This window comes from Nicotiana tabacum, chromosome 20, assembly GCF_000715075.1.
Source record: "Nicotiana tabacum cultivar K326 chromosome 20, ASM71507v2, whole genome shotgun sequence".
NCBI lineage: Eukaryota > Viridiplantae > Streptophyta > Magnoliopsida > Solanales > Solanaceae > Nicotiana > Nicotiana tabacum.
In genome coordinates this window covers 16295846-16314773 of record NC_134099.1, presented here as the reverse complement: position 1 = coordinate 16314773, position 18928 = coordinate 16295846, and the positions used below count along the sequence as shown (strand labels likewise).

General features: G+C 38.8%; 1 long non-coding RNA gene across 2 annotated transcripts; it reads right to left on the bottom strand.

Moving 5' to 3' along the window:
* Positions 1–356: 356 nt before the first annotated feature.
* Positions 357–18640, bottom strand: LOC142174693 (uncharacterized). 2 transcript variants are annotated; one of them, XR_012703725.1, is made up of 2 exons: positions 18268–18640; positions 357–7092 (listed from the first exon to the last, which is right to left on the bottom strand). It is a non-coding gene; the product is annotated as an uncharacterized LOC142174693 (long non-coding RNA). The 2 variants fall into 2 exon arrangements; XR_012703726.1 differs by having other exon boundaries at positions 357–2963.
* Between the last annotated feature and the right edge of the window lie 288 nt (positions 18641–18928).

Below are 18928 nucleotides of genomic sequence, written 5' to 3'. Positions count from 1 at the left end.
GCACTTTGCTTGATAATGACTATGGTTTAATGTCATAGAAAGTTCTCGAGAAATCAACAAGGGTTATGGTGGAGTGATACGTACTTAACTAGATGTCTTGGGTCGAGCCTTGGGTATGGATAAGAAGCGTTTTACCTCGCAATGTGGAACTTTCTGGTATGAATTCAAATTTAATTTAGTTAGACCCAATATGGGTACCGAACACCGGGTGGAAACAAAAAAATATCCTCAAGAAAGAAAATCACTTTTTGGGAAACGGTACGAACTTCTTTAGAAACTAACATAATTATTTTTTTTAATAAACTTTTCCCAGATACGTGAGGGGTGTTGTATTAGAAAAAAATAGAGTTTGATGATACAACACAAGGGTAGATAAAACCCTTCAAAAAATATTGAGGCATAGGTGATTATAAATAGGTCTCCCCCTCGAAAAAAATTACAAATTAGCTAACAAAAAAATTGGTCTTGTCATACTTGTTCCTTATGTAAAGAATCTGATCTCTGTCCAGCGAAAAAGGACCTTTCGCTTAACTAGGAAGCTGATGGATAGAGTAGAAGTAAGATGGTTGTTGAGTGTTCCCTGCCATTTTAGCCAAGCAGTCCGCTAATTGATTGGCCTCTCGATAGCAATGGCTGATCTGAATATTGAAGTTGTTGATAGCCTCTCTGATCTTGTTCACTATTTGACTAAGCTTGTAGTTTGTTGCACTTTCTTTATGAAGGACCTCTACAAAGTAAAGAGAGTCCAATTCAAGAGTGGCTTGAGAGAAACCATTTTGTATGCACCAGTTAGTACCAATCCAAGCTGCCTGAGCCTCTACGATGTTATGGTTTTCAGCATTGAATGGAATCGAGAAAGCCATGATAGTGCCCACCTGCTCATCTCTAATAACTCCTCCTAGCCCTGCTTTTCCTTCCCCTTGTAGGAAGCTCTCATCAGTGTTGATCTTGACCCATTCCCTATCAGGCTTTTTCCAGAGAACCATCATGCTTTTATGCACAGGTTGTAGCCTTGTTAGGAGGTCACAAAAGCTGTTCCATGGCAGTTTTAGATTACATTTTGGATAAGCTTTGTTGACTGCAGTCTCAATACTCCAAGCTATTTGTTGGTGTAATTTATAACTGTTGAAGCTTTTTGATCTCCATACCTGCACGCACAGAATTCTTTCCAAAAAAACTAGTAAATAATGATGGGGTAATATTTAAAACAAGTCTGTGGACATCGTTGGTAGTCTTAGAAGCCCACCATTTGTTAAGCATATATCTAATTGGGTAGGGGTGGTACTCTATGCCAAGAGCATTTCCAAAAAGTTTTCAAGTGTAACTAGTAGCTTGACCCTCTACAAATACATGATTTATGTTATTAGTAGTTGGATTTTTGCAACTGTGGAAACAGTTTGTTTGCCAGACTTAATAATCACATCATCAAAAGGAAGTTTACCATACCAGAGCCTCCAAACTAGAAAAGATATTTTAAAAGGGATACTAAAGTTTCATATCTTGTTGATGAATTGCACTTTTGGACTAGCTTTCCTTACCAGACTCCATGCGCTCCTATTTGTGAACTTGTCATTATCTGATAGTTCCCAAAAAAAACTTGATCCTCTTTAGTTTGATTTCCAATAGAAATGGTTTGGATATGGTGTACCAATTGATCTGTTAAGAACTCCTTCAGTTTGTTGATGTTTTATTGACCATCAGATATGAACTCTCCAACCAAGGTTTTGACACTCTTTGGAGTATCAGGAACCAGCATAGCCAAGGGTCCCTTTAGAGACCAATTATCCTACCAGAAGCTACTTGATCCTGAATTTACCTGCCAAACAATATGATTCTCTTCAATATCCCTAACTTTGAGTATATGATTCCAAGCATGAGAATTTCCTGGAGCCAATTTTTTTGAGATCAAGTGGGATCTCACAGAGTATTTATTACTAATGAAGCTAGCCCAAAGAGATGATATGGACCTTATCCTCCACCACCTTTTCATTGCCAACATGTTACTAATGTCTTCCATCTTCCTAATACCTATGCCTCCTTCATCAATAGGGAGAGCAATATGGTTCCAAGAACTCCAATGATACCTCTTGTGTTCCTCTGAGGTACCCCAGGAAAAATTAGCAAAATATTTCTCAATTAGTCTAAATACTCCTTTAGGGGGAGTCATAGCAGAGAGTGTGAACATGATTAGTTACTCATCATGAAAGATTGTTTGCATTGAAGATCACCATGATATTTATATCTAGGGCATCCAGTTCTTGAAACTAAACAATAATTTACCCTAAATATTGAAAGAAACAAAACATAATATAAGATGATTGGATAAGCTTTGATTCTGATAAGAGTGGCAAAGGCAAAGGACGAGGATCTGTTCAATCCTGAAGAGAATATTAATTCCAGAGAATAAAAAAAAGTACTTCAAGAATTATAGCATATCTAGACTATTGTCCTCTTATGCTTAAATTGTCTGGCATTTTAAGCTCAATACATTGTCTTTTTTTTTTTTTTTGGTATTAGAATAATCAAAGATAATTTTCTTATCATATCTATCACCTAATTAGAGTCAAAACGTCAAAAGAATTTAAGCCTTATAGCTGTCATCACCATGCATCTGTATGAAGTGTTTCTATTTCTCTTCATATTTCGAGGACACTGGTATAAGTTCGGACAGTAGCATCACACAACAAATATTACCAAGAACCTTTGGTGAAAAAACGCAAACCTAATGCACGATTGTCACGTCCAACTCCTTACAAAAAAAGTCAGCTCGATGCACAAAGCATCCCGCATTCACGCAGAGCTCGGGGATAGGCCGCACCTCTAGAGGTTTAATGCAGACAATCTACCATAATGCAAGTATTAGTGGCTACTTTTACAACTCGAATCCATGACCTATAAATCACATAGAGATAATTTTATGGTTGCTCCAAAACTTGCCTTCTGCTCCAACTCCTTACGTTCACCTAAAAACCAACATAAGTAAATATACGTTGGTTTATTTTAGATCAACAAAATCTTGATTGAAATATGAACAAGTTACTTAAGTAAAATTCCACAAAAAAGAACATTAAATATGACTTAAATTGTACTTTTTATACTATTAGTGTATAAAAATTATTTTTTTAGAGCAAAATTTCTGAAAAGACAAGAGCTTAACCTTGGTAGAGAATTCAATTAGAGAAGCATAACTACTTGAGCACCTAGAAGTTGAAAATATACTATGATAATCATCCAAGTAACATTCATGTATTTGTTAAGCTAAAGGTATTGCCATAAAAATGAAGATTGAAGAAGAGAAAACCCTAGTGTCTAAGACGAAGAGAGAGAACTGGTGTTAGGCACATGAGGTAAATAAAAGAATGATTCTAATTAATTAAAATTGAAAGAGAATGTTCTAGTTATATGTACAGTCTATGTCTAAGTAAACCGGACAAAGGTCGGGTCCTTAAACGAAAATGAAACCCAACTAATAATAGGCCTAATATGGGAGAGTCACCCTAGATCTGGGCTTAATATATGAACTCCACCCCCCAAAGCTGGAGGGTGGGAACACAGCCAGCTTCCCCAAATTTGTGATGAGGAACACATGTCAAAGCCTTAGTCAAAACATCACCAAGTTGGTGAGTAGTGGAGATATGCTGAAGAGAGATTAATCTAGTGGAAAGAACATCACATACATAATGGAAATCAACCTCAATATTCTTGGTACGCTCGTGAAACACAAGAGTTTTAGCAATATAAAGTGCATCCAGATTGTCACAAAACACAGGAACATGGGAAGATCACTTGGCCTATATCATAACGTAATCGAACCAACCAGGTTACCTCAACAATAACCTTTCTGAGAGCTCGCCTCTGCAGAAGATAAATAAACAGTCTGCTACTTCTTAGATTTTCAAGAAATGGAAGAACCCCCAAGAACAATGTAGTACCCAGTTACAGATTCCCTAGAGATGGGGGCAAGCAGGCTAATCTGAATCAGAGTAAGCCTATAGTGTAAAATCAGTTGTGTTACTAAATAGGATACCTTGGAAAGGAGCATTGAAAAGATACCTAAGGACATGTAGTGCAACCAACATGTGAGGAACCTTAGGAGAGACCAAAAAACTGGCTGAGATGTTGTAATGAGAAGGAGATATCTGGCCTGGTGTGTTGGAGGAAGTTGAGCTTGCCAATGAGCCTCCTATACAATGAGGGATCAAGAAGAGGATCCCATCATGGGAGAGCTTAGAATGTAGATCAAGAGGAATAAGAACAGGCTCGACATCAAGACAATGAAATTCTTGGAGAAGGTCCATGGTGTATTTGTACTGATTGACAATATAACCTTGAGGAACTCTGTTGTCTTCAAGACCAAGGAAGTAGTGCAAAGAACCAAGATCCTTTATTTTAAACTGCTGATCCAGAAAAGATTTCAAGGCAACCATATCAATAGAGTCATTACTAGCCAAGGGAATGTCATCTACATAAATTGCCAATAGAACAATGGAGAAAGCAGACATATTGGTAAAAAGAGACGAATCATTATTATGGGGAGGGGGGATACCCTCTTGAAATAAGAGAAGCAGAAAGCTTGTAAAATCATTGCCTTGAGGGCTGATTGAGGCCATGAAGAGATTTCCTCAACCTACAGGCCAAAGGAGGATCGAAGGAGGTAGTGGTAACAGTGAAACCCAAGGGGATCTTCATGTAGACCTATTTATGAAGGTCACCATATAAATATACATTATTGACATCCAACTGGTGAACAATCCAGTTATGCTCGATTGCAAGGGTCAGGAGATATTTGATGGTAGGAATCTTGACCACAGGGCTTAAAGTTTCATTATAATCTATGCCTTCTTGTTGAAAATCACCCATGATGACCAGAGTGGCTTTATACCTTTCAATGGACCCATACCTCATCTGTTTGACCTTATATACCCACTTGCAGGGAATAGCCTTTTTTCCAGGCGGCAAAGACACAATATGCCAAGTATGATTGGTATCCAAGTCTTGAAACTCATTGAGCATAACATCTTTCCATGCATGATAAGTTGCAGCTTGCTAAAAATGCTGAGGCTCATGGAAAGGAAAAGCTGGTGGGGAAATCTTGGATTGGACGGCAGAATTGATAGATGTGTAGATGCAATCCTTAAGGTAACTAAAAGGATTAGTGACTCTAGTGGAATGTCTGAGAGGAGCAGGATCTTTGGATGGTGCAGGAGGAGGGACAAAGGAGGGAGAAGGTGTAAAAGAGGAAGGTACCTTAGTAGGAGGAGGAGAAGGGGAGATGAAAGGTGGTGGAGGAGTTTGGTCAGAAGAAGGAGTAGGAGCAGGAGGTTGGATATCTTCAAAGAAAGTAGGAGTAGGATCAGACACTTAATAGGAAGAAGGGACAGAAGAAGAAGTAGAAGAGTGGTAGGAAAAGATGTGCTCATGAAATGTGATATCCATAGAGAAGAAGATAGAATGAGTGTCTAAGTTCAAGAATTTGTAACCCTTCTTGCCCAAGGGGTAGCCCAGAAATACACATGGAGAGGCTCTAGGTTGAAATTTGTCCCTCTTTATCTTAGGTAAAATGGCATAACAAGCACCCAAAGAACCTCAAATGATGATAAGTGGGAGGATGACCATGTAACTTCTCATAGGGAGAGAGATTCTGAATGATAGGGAAGGAAACCTGTTAATGAGATAGGTAGTTGTTAAGACACAATCACCCCAGTACTCGACATGAAGTTTAGACTGAAAAAGCAAAGCCTTAGAAGTTTCTAAAAGATGCTTATGTTTCCTTTAAACTATCTTTTGGGGAGTGTGAGGTACAGTGGTCTGATGAATGATGTTAGATTCAACAAAAACACGAAGCAGCCTAAGAACTGGATCCAAGTTCAAAAGTATTATTTGATCTAAGTATTTGAACAAAAGTGTGAAAGTGAGTTTTGATCATGAATACAAAAGCTTTAATGAGATTGAAATCACTTCTCTTGCAAGAGAGAAAATAAGTCCAAGTGGCACTAAAGTACAAGAATCAGAAAGTATCTGAATCCATGATATGTTCTAATGTGATAGGGACCCCGCAAGTCAACATGAATAAGTTGAAAAGGATGAGTAGATTTAATAGAACGATCTGGAAAAGGAAGTCTTTGTTGCCTATCTAAAAGACACACAAAATAAATAAAAAATTGCTTAGAAGACAATTTATCGGACAAACAAAAGATGGTTTTCATTCTAGAATAAGGCATATGACCTAATCTTTGTTGCCAAAAGAAATCAACTTTATTGCTTGAAGTAACGTGATTATAAGAGGTAGTGCAAGCACTATAACCACATTTAGGTAAATAAGTAGAAGCTAAAATGGTATCTACAGATGAAACAAGCTTACTCAACTCAAAAGAAGATTGAATGACATATAGCCCATTTGGTGCTTTACGAATTTCCAATGGCCTCTTTAGATAAAGGCCATGTATAATATAAGAAGATTTGGAAAAGAAAGCTGTACAATTGAATTGGGGAACACAAATGATATTGAACTAAAAAGAAAGGAACTAGAAGTATATTTGACAAAGTAAAATCAGCATAAGGATTTAAAGAGCCAGAGCATGTAACTTTTACTTTATAACTATTTGGGAGTGTTACTAGAAAAGTAAAGGGCCAAGGTTGAATGTTGTGTAAAAGATCTTTGTGAGGTGTCATATAATTTGTTATTCCTGAATCTAGAATCCAAGTGTTTGCCTTTAAATCTGAAGCACAACACAAGGCAACAAAATATACAACAAGACTGCAAAACACACCTGCAAATGCACCCATGGTAGCGTTGCTAGTGGGAGGATCCTGAATTGGTGTGGTCAAATGAGATTGTTGGAAAAGATTCATCAAAGCGTTGATATTGCTCCCTGGTGAACCCATGAGTATGAGCAGGTGTTATACCTTCGGAGGATGATGAAGAATCCATCCTAAGTTCATCAACTTGAGCACAAGTTGCAAACTTCTTTCCCTCAGTAAATTTGAAAATCCAATGGAAAACCATGGAGTCTGTAACACTTGTCAACAGAATGTCCAGGCTTCTTACAATACTTGCAAACACTAGTGACCCTCTTGTTGTCAAAGTTGACCCTATGAGTATAAACCTTGTTAGTAGTGTATGGTTGAGAAAAGGCAGGTGCTGGAGCATGAGAGGACTTGACAGAAAAATAGGCAGATTCTGAGAGGAAATTGGACTGATCTTTGTTCTGATGATGATATCAACTATCAAGGCCCCTGATGACTGAAGTTCCCTTTGGTTTTCATCATTAGCACAAAAAAAGCCTTTACTAGAGTTGGTACAGGAGTCATCATTAAGATGTTGCTTCTGATATTAGAATAGGTGTCATTGAGCCTAGTTAGGGAGTGGATGAGTTTCAGCCCTTCACTATATTGTGGCTCAGCCCCACATGTGCAAGATGGACCAAAGGAAGCAATCTTCAGCTCATCCCACAACTTCCTAAGTTTGGTGTAGTAACTGTGATAGGTTTTAAATGTCTTTGACTTATGTTTTTATGATCTAACAAACTTACTGTTAAGAACCAGATAGGGAACCTGACACACTTGGACTACACTGCAAGATTAACAGATTCTAGTTAAATTTGAATTGTTGTAGCTTCAGGAGATAGGAAACCAAACAAGGACCTGATACCCTTGTGGCTCCCTCATAGCATTACAAAGTCAATTGGACACAGCTGGAAGCGACGTGACTGCCTGCACTGTTTCTTCTTGCACTGCACTGTTTCCAGTGCCCACTTATTCCTTGACCAACTAAAGTGCTTACATCATTCCAAGTGATGTCATCAAGGTGCATGAACAATGAGTTTATATCAAAACATCACTTGAACATTTCTATTTCTCATTCAAGCCTTTTGCAACTTGAAGAACAAAGTTAAATGCTACTACGGACCAGTTCCTAAAGTTAGTATTTTGTTGTCCTTAGTTGAATTGTAACTTTGTGATTGTTCTTATTGTATCTCCTAAACTACTTAGCCAGAAGCGTCAATTAGGAATCCTCTTGTAAAATCCGTAAACTCTCCGAGTTTATGTTGTGACTAGATTTAGTCATAAGTTAAAGTCTTTGTAACTAGAGAGTGACAAAGTGGCTTGTGGTGAGAGTATCATAAGTTAGTTAAAGTCTTTGTAGCTAGAGTGTCACAAAGTGGCTTGTGGTGAGCGTACCACAAGTTAGTTGAGTTGAATCCTTTGTAATAGAGTTATTACAACGTGGATTGTAATAGGTGTTTACAAGTTAGCGAAGTTGAAAGCCTACAGGTGTAGGTCGGGGTTTTTGTCCCCATCAGTTGGGAGTTTTTCACGTAAAAATTCTTTGTCTCATTTACTTACAGTTTTACTAGCATTCTCAGCATAACCTCATAGAGGACCAGGTACTCCACTGTTTGGTGGACTCATACAAATTATCAATTGGTATTAGAGTGGTTCCTCCTATTAGGCTAACACCTAGGAAGGATACTTATGGCTGCTCCACCAAATTTTAAAGAAGGTCAATCTACATACCGACCACCCAGGTTCAATGGACAATACTATGGGTGGTGGAAAACAAGAATGCATGATTTTATCATGGCCAAGGATTCTGAGTTATGGGATGTCATATGTGATGGTCCTTATGTTCCAACAAAGGTACTGGAAGAACTTCTATTTTCAATGTCAAAAACCAGTAAAGAATACACCGATGCAGACAGGAAAGCTGTGGAGAAGATTTTTTGTGCCAAGAACATTCTGGTATATGGAATAGGACCTGAAGAATATAATAGAATCTCATCTTGCGACACTGCTAAGGAGATATGGGAAGCTTTGCAAATAGCTCATGAGAGAACCACCCAAGTAAAATAGTCTTAGATCGATATTCTCACTACCGAGTATGAAATCTTCAGGATGAAGGACGATGAATCTATTCAAGATATGCACACAAGATTCACTTCCATCATAAATGAGTTACACTCACTTGGTGAAACCATTCTTAGAAACAAGCTAGTGAGGAAAATCCTCAATATTCTACCTGGCCCTTGGTAAAGCAAGGTGAATGCTGTTACTGAATCAAAAGACTTGCAGGAGCTGACCATAGAAGAGCTGGTTGGAAATATGAAGACCTACGAGATGAAGAGGAAGATAGACATTGAAAGAAGAGAACCAAAGAAAGAAAAGAACCCGGTACTCAAAGCTGATAGCAATGACTCAAGTGAGGAATACAGTGATATGGCTTACTTAACTAAAAAATTTCAGAAGATGGTCAGAAGAAATGGAGAAATGCTAAAAAGGGGCAGCTCTAGCAAACCAAAAAAACTATGATCTCTGTCATAAGTGTGGAAATCCTAGACACTTCATCAAAGACTGTCCTCTCTTGAAGCAAGATTTCTCCAAGAACAACCCTGAAAAAGCAGCTAAGAGGAACCCGATTCCTTTCAAGGACTTCAAAAGAAAGAGATCTGCTGACACTGTGATGAAATAGGCTCTTGCAACATGGAGAGATTCCTCTGGTGAGTCTGAAGATGAAATTGATGTTGGTGATAGTTCCATGATGGCACTTGAATACGAGAAAAATGAATATGACTCAAATTTCGCTTTGATGGACCAATTAGATCATGATAAAGACGATGACAACAAGGAGGTAAATTTTAGGGATGTTCAGAGAATTCTGAAATCCTACTCTTCTAAGAAACTCATGTCTTTAGCTAGTGTATTGATTGATGCCAATCATAGTCTTATGGAGGATAGGGATTCCTTGACCTTAGAACTAGGAGAAGCTGAACAAACTAGAGATAACTTAGTGGCTGTAGTTATTGACCATAAGGAAACCATTGAAAACTTCAAAGAAGAAAGAAATGATCTCTTGGCAGTAATTACAAACCTAAGGGAAACAATAGAGAGACCAGGGACTAATTCAAAACATGGAAATTCTAAAAAAGGAAAAGAGATAGCCCGTAAGGAACACATTAGGCTTGAAAATGTGTTGAAGGCTGTGAGAACTAGGATACGTGTTGAAACTGAGAAAAACAAGCACCTCCACACTGATCTAAAAAGAGTAAAGAATGATCTTGAAAAGTTTCTAAAGTGGACTTGGTCCTCATAAGGGATAGGGTTCCAAAGGGAGAAAACTCCTTACAATCCTTACAGTAAGTGCGCCACTATTTCTGATAACTGGGTTTGTACCCACTATGGGAACAATAGGCACTTCACAGAAAATTTCCAGGGTAGGGTTCAATCTGTTCAGAAAAATAAAGTGTTTGCTGAAAAAGTGACTACAAAAGAGGGACCAGGTTCCATTCACAAAAAGCGTACATTACCTGCATGGAGTAAGAGAGCTCTTATTCATCTTTTTGCCTACTACAAGGGACCCAAACTTGCTTGGGTTCCTAAAACTAACTCTTGATCTTCTTGTGCAGGCAATAGTGAAAGGAAGTGGTTAACAATGGTTCATGGATAGTGGGTGTTCAAAGCACATGACTGGGAATACCATGGACTTTCTTTCACTAAAAGCCCTGTAAGGAGGGAGTGTATCCTTTGGAAATGGAAAAAAGGGGTACATTCTTGAAGTTGGAAAAGTCGGGAAGTCACTTACTCATTCTATTGAAAATGTGTACTATGTCAATGGCCTTAAGTACAACCTCTTGAGTGTCTCTCAGATATGTGATAAAGGAAACAAGGTGGAATTCTTGTCCAAGATATGTACAATTACTGATCTGGTAACTGGTGAAGTGGTACTTGTGGCCAAGAGATACAAGAACATCTATGTTGCTAATTTAGAGGCCTTACAAAGTGGTGATCTGAGTTGTCTGAAAACTGTTAATGATGATGCTGAACTGTGGCACACAAGCTTTTCTCTTCTGAACAAACTAATTGAGAAGGATCTGGTCCATGGTTTGCCCATGTCAAAGTTCAAGGTGCAAAAAATTTGTGATGCATGTGCTAGAGGAAAACATATGAAGTCCTATTTTAAGTCAAAAAGGGATGTGAGCACCTCAAAGCCACTAAAGCTTTTGCATATAGACCTATGTGGTCCTATGAGAGTGCAAAACAGAGGAGGAAAAAGATATATTTTTGTGATAGTGGATGACTACTCCAGATTCACATGGACTCTGTTTCTTAGAACTAAAGATGAAACCTTTGAGGTGTTTGTGGCCTTTGTGAAGAAAATCTAGGTGAAGATGGAGTCTAGGGTCGCATGTATTAGGTCAGATCATGGAACAAAATTTGACAATGCCAAATTTGATGAGTTCTGCAATGAAAATGGCATCATCCACAACTTCTCAACTCCCATAACTCCCCAGCAAAATGGAGTAGTGGAAAGGAATAACAGAACTCTGGAAGAAATGGCAAGAACAATGCTAATCGACAGTGGAATTGCAAAGAACTTCTGAACTGAAGCGGTCAACACTGTCTGCTACTTGGTGAATAGGTGCATGATCAGATCTCTCCTGCACAAAACCCCATATGAGTTGCTGAATGAAAGGAAACCCAAGCTGACTCACTTAAGAACATTTGGGTGCAAATGCTATGTTCTCAATAATGGGAAGGATCAGCTTGGTAAATTTGATGCCAAAAGTGATGAAGGAATATTTCTAGGCTACTCTTCTCAAAGCAAAGCATACAAGATATATAATAAGTGGACTTAATGTGTTGAGAAAAGTGTTCATGTTATTTTTGATGAGTCTTATCCATCCTATGAGAAGAGTGCTGAAGAAGATCAAGATGGAGAACCCTTACTAGTCTCTGGTGAAGTCATGGACATGACAAATGGAAAGACAGACATGATGAGCCAAGTAAAAGAGCTGAGTGAAGACAATACTGCCTCATCTTCAATGGAACCAAGTACTTCAATTACAACCACTGAAGTTGAAGAAAGAGTAGTTGATGCAGTTCAGGGCACTCCACTAGCACTTGAGAGAAGAACATAGGAAAATCAATCAAATGTACCCACATTCTCTCTAAATGAGCCTCAGACGTCTAACTGGAGACACAAAAGCTCTCATCCTCTTGACAACATAATTACCTCTCTAGATTTAGGAGTACAAACCAGGTCAAAACAAAAATTCTTTTTCCTTCTCAGTCTTTCTCTCCCAAATAGAACCCAAGAATATCAAGGAAGCCTTGAAAGATGTAGATTGGATTACAGCCATGCAAGACGAGTTGTATCAGTTTGAAAGGAACAATGTCTGGCACCTGGTACCTAGACCCTCAGATCGAACCATTATAGGAATCAGGTGGGTATTCAGGAACAAGCTTGATGAACATGGAAATACTACAAGGAACAAGGCCAGGCTAGTGGTTCAAGGCTACAATCAGGAGGAAGGGATTTACTATGATGAAACGTTTGCTCCGGTCGCTCGCATGGAAGCTATTAGAATTCTAATCGCTTTTGCATATCATATGGAATTTGCCTTGTCCCAAATGGATTTCAAAAATGCATTTCTGAATGGACTTCTTAAGGAAGAAGTCTATGTGAAGCAACCTCCAGGGTTTGAATGTCATTAACACCCTGAATATGTATTTAAACTGGACAAGGCATTGTATGGGCTGAAGCAGGCTCCTTGAGCTTGGTATGAAAGGCTATCAAAGTTCCTCTCAAAAAATGGCTTTAAAAGAGAGAAAATTGACAACACCCTATTCCTAAAGAAATGGGGAAGGAACCTGCTCATTATTCAGGTCTATGTTGATGATATCATTTTTGGGGCAACAACTGATTCTCTGTGTGAAAAATTTGCAAAACTCATGGGAAGTGAGTTTAAATGAGTATGATGGGGGAGCTAAACTTATTCTTGGGTCTTCAAGTAAAACAATTCCCAAACGGTACATTTATTTGTCAGCAAAAATATATCAGGGAGCTCTTGAAGAGGTTTGACATGGAAGCATCAAAAGTGATAGACACTCTCATTTCTACGACCACTTGACTGGACATGGATGAAACTGGGCCTCCTGTAAATCAAACCATGTATAGAGGCATTATTGGTTCTCTTCTCTATCTTACTACCAGTAGACCTGATATTGTCTTCAGTGTAGGGTTATGTGCAAGGTTTCAATCAAATCCCAAGGAATCTCATTTGAAAGCAACCAAAAGAATTCTAAGATATCTTAAAGGAACACAGGACCTGGTCTTTTATTATCCATCAGGTGACAGTTTTAATCTCATTGGTTATACTGATGCAGACTATACAGGTTATCTTATGGATAGGAAAAGCGCTTCTGGAATGGCTCACTTCCTAGGTTCATGTATCATCTCTTGGGGCACAAGGAAACAAAACTTAGTGGCTCTTTCAACAGCTGAAGTAGAATATGTAGCCACAACATCCTGCTGTGCCCAACTTTTATGGATCAAGCAGCAACTGGAGGACTTTTGGGTACTCACTGAGAGTGTGCCTCTTCTATGTGATAACACAAGTGCACTCAACATGGCCAATAATCCAGTTCAACACAAAAGGACCAAGCATATTGATGTGAGACATCACTTTCTGAGGGACAATGTGGAGAAAGGGTTGATATGTATGAAGTTCTGTAGTACAGGAGATCAAATTGCAGACATATTTACTAAGGCATTAAGTAGGGAACACTTTTAAAGAAATAGAGTAAAGTTGGGGCTTTTAAAGCCCAATTGAGAACTTGATTCCTCATTATTTGGCTATTAAAATCATCTTCAAGAAAAATTGGCTAAAAGTGTTTTCTAGCCCCGTCTAACTCACTTCAATACCGTTGCAGGTAAACACGCATGATGAGTATAGAGTCTGTAGATGTAGTGCATGGATGATAAACGAGGATTAATATTTTCAAATAACAGGTCAAGAACCTGATTCTTGTACCAAAGGTTAGTAGTTCTGTGCATTCATTAATACACGTCTTAAAAAGGTACAAAACATAACTGCCAAGTCATCCAACTTTTCAGATCCTGCTGTCACATCTCTTCACTTCAAATCATTCCATCTCCCTTTGAAACGTTGCACTTCTCCATGCCCAACCGTCATTTCAGAACCGGTCCCTATCTCTCTCTATTCATAATTATCCATTCTTAATAAAACCCCCTTTTTGTTCTCCACAAATAAGTCCTCTATTAGAACTTCCCAAAGCATCTTCACACCATCCTTCTAATGGCTGAGACAAACTCCGGCCTCCCTGCCTCAGTCATACATGCTACTGATAAACCTATGGAGTCCTCCATCCCTACCGAGCCTTCTTTAACCACTCTTACCCTTCCCGCTAAAATCATACCTCACCCAGATTCCCCGTCTCTCTCTATTTCAGAAAACCTTAAAATTGTTGATCCGTCCTCTCCATCTTCTAAGGTTCCCACTAATAAAAGACCAAATGGAGAACAAGGTCAAAATCTTGAGGTCACAGAGGGTTCCGCCATTGTTGCTACCGATTCCGTGGTGGCAGTAGTGCCGATTGAGGAAAAAAATATTGTAACCATCTTTGTGGTATGTGCTGATAGTGTACTGCAAGAGATCATCTCTCAGAAAAATGAGGTACAAGGTATGGGGACGAATGGGCCATTGTAACTATTGAAGGAGCTGCACTGGCAGATACTACTGGGCCCTCACATGAGGAACCTGACCCCTCTCCGGAGGACCTAGGTCAGGGTTCTCATTCCTAGTACAGTTCTGCTCTTGCATTCATTGTTGTGCCCTTGGAAATACAGGCACCTAAGATGAGGTCCAATAAAAAGGAGGATCTTGATAACCTGGCTCTCTATGCATTCATAGTTAAGCGAAGGGTGGTGTCCACTCCTGAGTCTTCCACCAAGCGACCCACCACTAGGTTGCAAGCTAAGATGGCCTATGTCTCTGCCCTTCAAAAGAGTAGAAAAGATAGGAAGAAGCAAAGGAGGAAGCTGGTGAAATATGGTGTGCCCGTAAGTGATAAGGTGATTCTTGTGGTAGAGGTGGAAGAGGAAACACCAGATGAACCTGGTTCACTAGTTAGACGGTCTCAGAAAAAGAAGCAGCCTACTTCAGTAGAGAAGGTTTCAACCTCTGGCTCCAAGTTGAAGGATGTTGTGAGTGAGTTCTCGATATCTGATGAGGATATGTTAGTCAAAACCAAGGGAAACGAGAAATCAAGTGGTGGGGAGTCCAACAAATGGAAGTTTGAAATTGTTCAGGAACCTGGTTATGTGAAGAGGATGAGAAGTGAAGTCAGCCTTGGCTCAGAACACGTGAGGCACCAAAACATTCTGTTGGGTCGTACGTTCGACCCATCAATCTCTGAGATGGCTGGTATGCACCAAATTCTTGAAATGATTGAGTTTCAATGATGGGGGCATCTATTCCAAATAGATGCACCTAAGGCATATGAGGATGAGGTACAAAGCTTCTTTGCTAGCCTCTTTCCCGATGAGACCGACCACATCTGTGCTATGGTGAATGGAGTAGATATCGTATTCGATGTACAATTGCTTGGAGAAATTCTTAAAGTTCCCACAGCTGGTATGTCCAGTGTAAAGGATGTGTGTCAGTTTAACTTTAGAAATGCCGTGGTAAAAGACAATGCAAACCAAAAGGGGGACTAGATCCATAGGAAAGCGTTACTCCCTATCTACCAGTTGCTTTTCGAATTGGTAAACAAAGTTCTATTGCCTCGAGCTGAGAGGAGGTCTGTGACCTCTAAGTCTGACCTATTCTTAATGGAGCAACTGGATAGCTTCACTCTTGTGAGCCTTCCTGCTATTATGATTGAACACATGCAAAAGGTCACCCCCTTCAAAGATAGTAGCTATGGCCTTCCCTACGGGTTCTTGCTTACGTGAGTGTTTAAATTCTTTGAGGTGCCACTGGGGATAGGCAAGGTGGGGACTAATAAGAACATTAAAAGAATGCGAGTGCATAGAAAAGAGTGGGGGAGTAGGAAGTACATCAACCATCTCACAACTTATTAATGCTCAGAACAGTGCAACTGAGGAGATTCGTCGGTTGAAGGCCAGGAATGCTATCCTGGAAGGTCAGCAAGCCCAAGGGGTTCCGGCATCAAATGATGAAGTAGCTCGTTTGACAAAAGAGAATGTTGATATTAGGGAGCAAGTGGAGAAGCTGAAAGCAGAACTGCTCAATGAGCAAACTTCGGCCAATGCCCGAATAGACCTTGTTCTCCAAACACTTGTTGCAGCTTCCAAGCCCTCTACTCCTAGTGCCCCCTAAGTACCCTTTCAGTGACTAGTATCTGGAAATGTTCTTTTAAGTTTTTTTTTGTGTTATTTGGCAGATGTTTTGTTTTCCTTTTTTTGATGTGGTTGGGATGAAACAATACTGCTCCCATTTTAACAGTCCAATGTTGCCTTTGCTTTTTAAGCAAAGGCATATAAAGTTTTTTTCAATATCAAATCTATCCTCTTTTATTATCTCATTGCTTTAATTCTATGTTTCTCTTCTCTATCATGTTGTGTGCACATTCATGGAATGAGTTGGCTCGGCTAGACTTCTTTATGCTGTTTATCTGTTTGTGTCTTTTTAATGATGCCAAAAGGGGGAATAATAATAAATAAGTGTGTAGTAGATAATAATGAGAAATAAGGAAGGCATAAAGTCAGGGGGAACTACTTGTGAAACTTGTGTTCTCCTGTTACTTAATCTGGTTCTCAATGCTCTAAATTGACTTTATCCATGTTAAGTTTGTCATCATCAAAAAGGGAGAAATTGATAGAGTTTAAATGTCTTTGCCTTATGTTTTGATGATCTAGCAAACTTACTGTTAAGAACCAGATAGGGAACCTGACACACTTGGACTAGACTGCAAGATTAACAGATTCTAGCTAAATGTGAACTGTTATAGCTTCAGGAGATAGAAAACCAAATAAGGACCTGATACCCTTGTGGTTCCCTCATAGCATTACAAAGTTAATTGGGCACAGCTGGACGCGACGTGACCGCCTGCACTATTTCTGCCTGCACTGCACTATTTTCAGTGCCCACTTATTCCTTGACCAACTAAAGTGCTTACATCATTTCAAGTGATGTCATCAACGTGTATCAACAATGAGTTTATATCAAAACATCACTTGAACATTTCTATTTCTCATTCAAGCCTTTTGCAAAACAGAGAAATCAATTCTTACGAGCTTGAAGAACAAAGTTAAACGCTACTACAAACCAGTTCCTAAAGTTAGTATTTTGTTGTTCTTAGTTGAGTTGTAACTTTCTGATTGTTCTTATTGTATCTCCTAAACTGCTTAGCCAGAAGCGTCGATTAGGAATCCTCTTGTAAAATCCATAAACTCTCCGAGTTTATGTTGTGACTAGGTTTAGTCATAAGTTAAAGCCTTTGTAACAGAGAGTGACAAAGTGGCTTGTGGTGAGAGTATCATAAGTTAGTTAAAGTCTTTGTAACTAAAGAGTCACAAAATGGCTTGTGGTGAGAGTACCACAAGTTAGTTGAGTTGAATCCTTTGTAATAGAGTTATTATAAAGTGGCTTGTAATATGTGTTTAAAAGTTAGTGAAGTTGAAAGCTTATAGGTGTAGGTCATGGTTTTTGTCCCCTTGAGTTGGTATTTTTCCACGTAAAAATCCTGTGTCTCATTTACTTACAGTTTTACTAGCATTCTCAGCATAAACTCATAGAGGACCAGGTACTCTACTGTTTGGTGGACTCATACAAATTATCAAACTGGCAATATTAGAAGACCATTGAGAGACACCAACAATCTCTCTCTGAGTTTGATAGTACCTACTGGCATTAGATTGCCCATACCTCTCATCTATATATTTCTTATTCTCCCTTGCAGTGTCACAATGCAAAACATTATCAACAATATCTTTAGACAAAGAAATGCTTAACCATGTAAATACCATATTGTTGCATCTCACCCAATGATTATAGATAAGGGAAGAAGGAGGTGGATTGGAGTTTCTTCTATTGATCATCCGAGCCTTGTTCTTTGCACAAATGCAATGAGAACATTTTTCTTCCAGGATGCGTAACCGGTTCCATTGAAAAGTACTGGTATAAGTAAGCTTTGCGGGTTATCAGATAGATGTACATATAGAGGATATAGAGGATGGGAAGAGTCAATGGAATGGCTAATGGTGGAGTCAACAATTGAAGGGGTTGTGTAAGCGTCGGTACTCATATTCACTAAACAACACTATTGTTCAACTAACAATTAAATGATTCTCACAGTACAAGCAACAAGTAAGTGAAAAGTATACATGCATCTATCCGTGACCTCAGATAAAATATGCAACACAAAGAATAACACCAAAATCTCAAGCTAGGGCCCATAACTTATGACATCAATGAAAAATCTTGAGGAATTGGGAGATATTACCGGTTCTACTTCAGCTAAATGAAGGAGAGCTAGCTTGCATAGTGATTTTCCGAGAAAAACACCAAAATCATCCCGGAGAAGACACGAACTGTCAGTCGCCGATAAATCAAAATTCGACCGAATCAAAAAATTGAACCGGTGAATCGAAAGATCTCGTCGAGAACTATGCGGATCTATGCTCTAATACCATGTTAAACTAAAGTATTGCCATAAAAATGAAGATTGAAGAAGAGAAAACCCTAGTGTCTAAGACGAAGAGAGAGAATTGGTGTTAGACACATGCGGTAAATAAAAGAATAATTTTCATTAATTAAAAATGGAAGAGAAGGTTAATGTATAGTCTATGTCTAAGTAAACCGGATAAGGGTCGGGTCCCTAAATTAAATGGAGCCCAACTAATAATAGGCCTAATATGAGAGAGTCAGCCTGGATCTAGGCTTAATATATGAACTCCATCATTATTATAAATAGAACATATACTCACTACAAAAAGAAAAAAAGAATTTGCAACTAAATTTGTCGCTAGTCTGTTACTAATATTAAATCGCCCGTAGCTAGCTAACAAGGTTTTTTGATAATTCGTCACTAATCCGTCAATGTTGAACTGGTTTAGCAACAAAAATATGATATTTAGTGATGGAATTTATCTGTTGCTAATGCA